The sequence below is a fragment of the Poecilia reticulata genome, linkage group LG2 (assembly GCF_000633615.1).
Source record: "Poecilia reticulata strain Guanapo linkage group LG2, Guppy_female_1.0+MT, whole genome shotgun sequence".
NCBI lineage: Eukaryota > Metazoa > Chordata > Actinopteri > Cyprinodontiformes > Poeciliidae > Poecilia > Poecilia reticulata.
The window spans coordinates 28,369,761-28,378,072 of NC_024332.1; positions in this window are offsets into that span (position 1 = coordinate 28,369,761).

Genomic DNA, 8,312 nt, shown 5'->3' on the forward strand with positions numbered 1-8,312 from the left:
AGGGTCTGGAGAGGCGATAAGGAGGAAAAGGAATGGAAAAGAAAGGGAGAGGAAGAATGAGAGAGCAGATAATAAAAGATTAACGTCACGCCTCTCAGAGTGGTGGAATTTCAACCCCCCCTACTGATCAAATTATTTATCCTCGTCTATAAATGCAGAAGAAAAAGAGGAAGAAGAAGAAGAAGAAGAAGAAGAAGAAGAAGAAGAAGAAGAAGAAGGGAGATTTTGGTTTTGGAGGGAAAGAAATGGAGTAAAAACGTCTCAGTCTCTCTGATGATGCCGCTGACAGCGATTCAAACGCCTGTGTGTGTGTGTGTGTGTGTGTGTGTGTGTGTGTGTGTGTGTGTGTGTGTGTGTGTGTGTGTGTGTGTGACAGAAAAGAGGGAGAGACAGTGGAGAAAGAAAAAGTGCGGGCAGATGTCTGCATTCACTCTGTGGGAGGCTCAAGGCTGTTTGCTGAGCAGGGAGGATATAAAAGATGGGAAAGAGASAGGGARACGGAGAGGGTGGGATTAAATGAAACCTGTTTCTCTTTGATTTTTGCTAATTTGCAGCAAGATGAGGAGCATGGAGAACAAACCACCTACGCAGCGCCACACTAAACCACACGCACACGCACGTGCACGCACATCCTSCCGATAATTCTCAATGGAGATCAGTCAAACGCACACACAGAGTCACAATCTTCCGTCATGGATCGCCTTCCACTTCCGTTTTTCCCAGCTTACTTCCTCCTTCACTTTTCGAAGCGAAACCATTAAAAGCACCAGCACTGGAGAATACCAGCAGCTCGGATTCACATTTACTCGCACGCAAGCGCAAAGTCCTTACTCATTAGCCCTGATTCCCCCTGAGTGACATCTTTAACAAAAGGATGCAGCCTCTGCCATGGCAACAGCCTCCTCCATCTCCGTGCAGCGCTTCACTCTGTTTACATGATGTGATCTCGCTCCTTTTTTTTCACCCCCACACCCYCTTGCTCCCTCCTTTCGATCGGCTTCTTGCACTTAATCACTCCTCTCATTTCACTCCTTTTTCTTTCTGTCTCTGGTTTATCTGCTTGCCGGTGGGGACCACCACCTGCCTGCTCGAGACCCAGAACATCATATGTAGGTCTAACATAGAGAGCAGGGGGCAAAAGGAGAAAGGGAGAAGGAGAAAAAAAAAGGGGGTGACACAGATTAGGTTTTTGGGCTTGCAGGAGGCTGTGATATCTAGGCCATGGGAGTCCAAAGCAGCCAGTGTGTCTGGTGTCACAGCAAATCAACTGTCAGCTGTACACCACCTGCCCACCCACGCATGCTTCTGCACTCACACACACACACACACACACAAATACATACACGCACAAGGATTCATCCAAAGTCTGAGGAGAGAAGAGACTAAGAATAGAACACCCAGAGAGCATTGCCACTTCTCCTTCGCTCTCCTCCTGCCACCATCAGAGGTGTWTCGCAAGTGGCCTCCAACACGATAAGGAATTTTCTGGGCTTGTTATGGTCTCCTTCGTTTGTTTCTTTTTTTTCTTCCCCCCCCTCCTCCTCCCCTCGTTCTGAAAAGTAAGAAAAAAAAGAAAGTGTTCAGAGAACATCATCCTCGAGCCCTCCGGTGTCTTCTGTTTTTATTGACAGAGAAGGAGGGAGGAAAAGGGATGAGAGGCGGTGAAAAACACAGGAGAGACACTTCTGAGGCGGGATTCGATCCAAGACCAGCAGGGGTGGGTTTCCAAAGGCTTCAACCGCTAAATCATCTCCTGGGAAGATTTCTTTTTTTTTTCTTTTTTTTTTTTTTTTACCTCGACATTAATATGTGTGCAAGTCAAGATGGAGTGCAATTGTCTCCTCTGCCTTTTAGCATAAACAGTTTGCGTGTGTCAGAACAAGGAGTGGTTGGGACCCCCTCACACACACACACACACACACGCACACGCGCGCGCGCACACACGCACACACACATATAGCATCTGAGACCCCATCCAACACTATGGATGTGTGTGTGGGCACGTATATGCTGAAGCTTGTATGAGTGTATTTATGTTTGTGTGGCGCTCTCAGTCTGGTCCCTCTCTGTTTCTCTGCTGTCTGTGGCCTCCTCTTCCCCATGAATACTAATGTGCTTCAAACCCCAGAGATCAACCCTCCTCCCTTTCCCCTCACTCCCTCCTTCCTTCTCCTCCTCCTCCACCGGCCTCCCTCCCTGCCTTCCTCAGCCACAGTCTTCATTCATTTCTCCGCCCCCTTTTTACTTTTCAACTTTCCCTCGCTTTCATCTACCCTTTTACTCCCCAATCTTTTTCTCCTCCCCTCTGCTTCCTCTTTCCCTGCCTTATTTCCTCATCCTACTCCCCCCCCCACCCACTTTCTCTCTCCTTTTGGCCTTTTCCACGCCGTCATTTGTTTAACTTCACATCATTTGCCTCATTTTCTCCTCTACTTTTTGTTCTTCTCACCCTCTCCTCTCCTCTCCTCTCCTCCCCCCAATAATTGTCACCTGTAAGTTGTTTACGTCTTCAAGAATGCCTTGAGAGAGCATTGCGATAGACCAATACAAAGCAGTGCATCGCTGTAAAGTGGGAGAGAAATGGCACGTCGTTTTGTTTTTGCAGGTAAAAATTGCGGCATGCATTTGAATTCAGTTTGTGAAGAAGGTGTGCTGTGCTCAGATGAAGTCGGAGCTGAAATTTCTGGACTACGTGCAAAATGTAATGTGTGATGGAAAACTAACGTAACATGAATGTCACCCAATGTGAAGCATGTTGGTGGCAGCATCATACTGTGGATAAGCTTTGTTGTTTTTTTTAATAGGAAAAAAAGAAAAATTGAAAACCATAAGTTATCTTTATTCTGCTTCTGTAGAATAGGGTCTGTTACGCCTTCAATCTGTCTTGTGAAAACAGTATCCTAAATAAATCGTCTAAATTCACTACATATTGGCTGTGTAGGGTGCAGTTCAGGTCCTAATCAAGAAATTCCCCGTCTTATGCTGGCAGAACAGTGAACCAGGCGCTCCAATTACTGTTTGTTAACAGCTTTCACCCCCAATACATTGTGACATCCTGAAAATTATTCACGGCCTGATTCGCTTAAACTTGCATCCCGATTCTTCTCCTTCTCCCATTTTCCTTCTCGACCACGGGGGCCCTGGGAAGCAGAGGGGTGATGGGATGAGAGAGAGAGAGAGGGAGAGAGAGAGAGAGAGAGAGAGAGAGAGAGAGAGAGAGAGAGAGAGAGAGAGAGAGAGAGAGATAGAGATAGAGAGAGAGAGAGAGCTTTCTGTTGTTAAACAGAAGATGCAACTCTTCACAGTCGCCTGCTCCTACTGCTGACTGGACGATCTCAAACTTTTACTGTTGTTTCCATAAGCAAACTGTTGGTGCGGATGTTAAAGAAAAGGAAATCATCCTAGCGCAAACAGCAGCGTGTGCATTTTTGAGAAGTCACACAAAGAGCCACAAAGAAGCAAATGGGGTAGAATTAGAAGGGAGGGAAGTTGCAGTAAAAAAAAAGTAATAATTTCCCATTGTGTCAGATCTTCTTTTAATTGTTTATTTATGTATCTTTTCTAAAGGACTTCAACTGGTGTTATGGTTATCATACTCAAAAGGTACAGATAAAACTAGCTGTATACTAGCTTGTAAAATTGGTAACACTCTCGCAACTTTTTGACATTTTGTCGCGCTACAACTATAAGCTTTAATGTATTTTATTGTGACATTACATGAAGATAAATGCAAAGTAGATAATTATTTTGCAGTGACAAAAAACTATGCATGATTTTGACCATTTTATAGAAATAAAACTCTGAAAAGTGTGAAAAGCCCCATATTTTACTCCAGTTCCAGCTGCACGTCTTGTAGAGTTTGTCCCAACCAGCTTTGTGCTACCAGACCCCAACATAGAAACTTTTTCCCTTTTTTTTGTTCTCATATGAATTTAGGTCCTTAGTTTGACTAGGCCATTCTAACACTTTGATTTCCAGCAATCTCTACTTGTATCTTTAGGACGTCGTCCTACTGGAAGATGAACATTTGTTCCCATCTCAATTCGTTTACGCCCTCTAAAAGATTTTCTACGAGAGTTGGATCCATCTTCTGATTAACTCTGACAAACTCCCTTTTTCCTACTAAAGAAACATTTTCCACTGCATAATGCTGCCATCACCAGGTTTTACCATGGCCATGTGCTGTGGAAGTTTCCCACATAGAGGGCATGTAGGTCAAAAAGTTGCCTTGGTTTCATCGTGTGGCAAAGCTGTTGTGGTTTTCTTCCTCACACTCTTTCAGAAAGACCAGATTGATGTAGAAGGCTACAGGTTTATCTCATCTGAGCTGTGGATCTCTGCAGCTCCTCCAGCTCCCACGGGTCAGTTGCTGTTTCCAACTCGTTCTTTTTTTTCTCAGGAAAGTCATTTTAGGTAACAGAGTTCCAGAGGTGTTGTAGATTGTTCAGGCTGAAGCATTGCTGAGGAATATGGAGAGGTTACCTCGGCTTTCCAGCAGTCTGGTGCATGAAGCTGTCCCTCAGTCCGGTGGAGCCAGCCAGGCTGGAGGTTCCGGTACCTCCTTGTAATTAAGTTTTTATTAGCACTTTTCTCCCTCAAACCAAGACGTTTTTGCAATCTTGTGATCTTGATAGTTCTTGCATAGATTTTCTTCAGATTTCCCCCAACTGCTTCAATTACTCTGGCTGAATTAAGAAAAAAAATTACCAAGAGTATCAAACTTGACAAATGTATTAGCATGCTAGCAGCCGAACATTGACTTCGAAAACTGGGAATACAGTGGATGATCTGAACAGGTTCTGTCTGCGCTGGATTTCTTAGATGTGATGATAGACATGTATATTTTTTTACATCTGATACTGATTTTTTATTTTGTTTTAAGCATGAAAAGTTTGACAGAATTACATGAAAGTCTGGCCACTTGGAAGCAAAGTAAATTAAAATTAGGACTTCTGCACAGCTCTGTACAAGTGATCTTATTTAACACCAATATGGGAGCTGGCTATGGGTCGAGAAAAGCATGTCTGTGAGTATCCAGCAGCCGTTGCAGAAGCGGGAATAATGAAGCCGGAGAAGAGGAAGGAATCCTGCAGGAATCCATCTCAGTGCGCATTCCTCATGATGTGGAGCTGAGAGAGCAGAGAGCGGCAGAAAGCAACAGGCTAGGGAGGAAAATGACCCAATGCACGCACGCACACATGCTCACACACATCTTAAGACAATAAAAGCCTCTACTGGGTAGAAAACTCACTGGCGTGCAGAAATGCAGCCGCAGACACATTCATGGACAGCACAAATGAGATTTTCACAGATTGTTGGTAAACAGATTAAATTTGAGGATCAATGAATGTTTGCCTAGCATACACTGCACACACACACACACACACACGCACACACACGCGCACAAGCACACTTTCAGATGCATGCACAAACATCTGTGTGGATGCACACTTCACACTGCAGACCACTTCAGGTTTCATCATCTTCTTCTTCTCTCCCTCCTTTTTTTTGTGCTTTCTTTCTCTTGAGAGCCAGTGAAGGCTGGGTGGGGGGAGGAGGGCAGGCACAGGCAGAGAGGCGGAGGGGTTGTGTGTGTGTGGGGGGATTGGGGGGGGGGGGGGGGCCCATTGCCTCTCTTTTGTTGCTGCTGGGGAGAGAGAGAGCACATATTCATACAGAAACCTCTCTGCAGCCCCATTCACACCCACACACCGCTCCCCCCCCCCTCCTCCCTCCACAAACACAAAGATACAACATCAAAGAGCCGACGCTGCTGAAGGATTACTTCAGCCACACACTGGCTCCTCAATCCGGGTCTGTTCCTCTTGCGCGGATCCCACCTCCCCCCTCTCGCCCAGCTCCACTTGGTACAGCCCGAGCATTCCTGCCAAGTAGCTTTCACACATGGAGGGGAAGCTTGTCTCAAGCAATTGCTGACAAGCTACAAACAAGACTGCCTCCTTTCCCCTCTCTCCCTCTCTCTCTTTTACTCCCCCCCCCCACCCCCTACTTCTTCTTCCTTGTCTTTTCCTTCTTCGCCCCGCTCTGCTTTGCTCCCACCCAGTCTCCCCTTCTTCGCCCTCCTGTCTTCGGCCCTCATTCCTCCCTGCCCCCCTCTCTCCTCTCTCTCTGAGAATGTGGGGGCCCCACTAGCATAAATTGTCAGCTGTTCCTGGGCGTACTCTCCATGGCTCCCTAAACTCACATAAGCTTGCACACGCAGCCACTGGTGGGGCAAGGGTAACCCAAGTAAAGCCCCGCTGGTTATGAGCGTGAAAAAGTACACCCAGGCCCCCGAATAATGCTGCAGTCAAGAGGCACGGAGAGTTTTGGCTCTATAATAAGCTACACAGTCCCGGGGAGTCAAAGAGGTCAACGTCAACTTACTTTTTGGTAAATTATACAAGAAAGAGTCTGATTAGCTGCTATGCTCAAGCTGAGTTATACATTTTAAAAACCGCAATCTGGGTTCTGCAATCAGGTACGGTTTATTCATAATCACCCAACCTGATTTCACAATAATCGCTCTAATGTCTTGTGAATCATGAGCAAGTCGTTTTGGGTTTAACACAAAGTGTGGTCTTAGAAATAATCAAATCAGAATGAACTCTCTGCTTCTCCTCCTTGTTTAGGGTGTCTTGAGGTTTCCAGATGTGAGCGGTAATGACACTGGAACCATTTTGCATTGTTATTGAGCAGCTGTGGCGGCCTGAAAGGGAGAGGCTGTCATCTAGTGTCAGCTTTGGGTACTGCTGGTTCAATCAAGAATCTTTTTTTTTTGTGTGTGTCCATTTTCAGCTAACTGGTAAACATATGTTCATTGTCTTTACCTGCTTGTCCTTGTAGGGTTCACAGGGGAGCTGGTGCCTCTCCCCAGAGGTCAGTGGGAAAGAGGCGGGCTGAACCCTGGACAGGTCACCACTCCATCATACGGCAACATAGAGACACGCAGGACAAACATAAATTCATCTTTCTCAGTTGAAATTTCAAAACCTAAATATGAATTAAGACAACTGGTTTGGTTACATTTGAAAAAGACTGTTAAGAGTACCTATAAGTGTGACACCATCTATCTATCTATCTATCTATCTATCTATCTATCTATCTATCTATCTATCTATCTATCTATCTATCTATCTATCTATCTATCTATCTATCTATCNATCTATCTATCTATCTATCTATCTATCTATCTATCTATCTATCTATCTATCTATCTATCTATCTATCTATCTATCTATCTATCTATCTATCTATCTACCTACCTATCTATCTATCTATCTATCTATCTATCTATCTATCTATCTATGAAAAAAGTTCCCAGTTGGTTTTTTTTTACTATAAAATTAAATTCTAGGCAAAATAAATGTGGTTAGTAAGATATTAATGGTAAATATTCCGTTTTAGGATATATTTAAATTGGTCTGCATCTTCTTAGAAAGGCCTGGCTTCTCTTCTTCTTTGTTCATATTTTAGGTTTTGAGAGTAACACTCAGCTGAGAGAGAGTTGTGATTTAAATTGTGGTTTTTATTGCTGCTCATAACACAGAATATTTAAAGCCGTCCTCACTTCCTGCCTGCTTTAATGAATGTATTCATTACAGAAGGATTTCTCTGCAGAAAGTTTCCTTGTTTTGCTGGAGAGCTGTGTGCTTTACTTAGAGCTGCACTCAGCTGCAGAGTAGCTTGGGTTTGCTCTGAATCCTTTGTGCAGAGTATCAGTTTTGCATTGGTCAGAAAATGGTGTTGGGTTTACTTTGGCATCTGTTAATTTACTTATTTTTCAAAGTTTTCAAGAATTTACTGATTTAAATATAATTTAAATAAATTAAAGGCAAAATCCAATGATTTTTTTTATCCATGTTCTCCCAAAATGTATTCGTTTTTAAATAAAAAGTGTAACAAAGAACTGTGTAGATTTAAGATCCATCAGATAAATGCATTCATGTACATACAAAAGTAAATATTTTTAGTTATTAGAATGTGGATTGTTCAAGTTGAAAAAAGCAATAAAAAATCTCATGGAAATTTTTTTTTAATGTAGGCAGCAAGGGAAAAAGAACAACTATTTAATCATTAAAGCCCACATTTATTGACATTGGTGCTTAAGAACAATGAAGGGAAACTCTTGACCAGAGCTGCAGTTGTTTATGCACGTCTTGAGATTCCATGTAAACGAAAGTGCATTTGGGTTAAGCAGCAGATTGATCCAAAGCAGACACATCCAAAAACCAGTGGTTTAAAGGGGCAGCATAGCATGTTTTCCAGGCATGTCGTGCCATTTTATAGCACATTCAAGTAACTACATTACC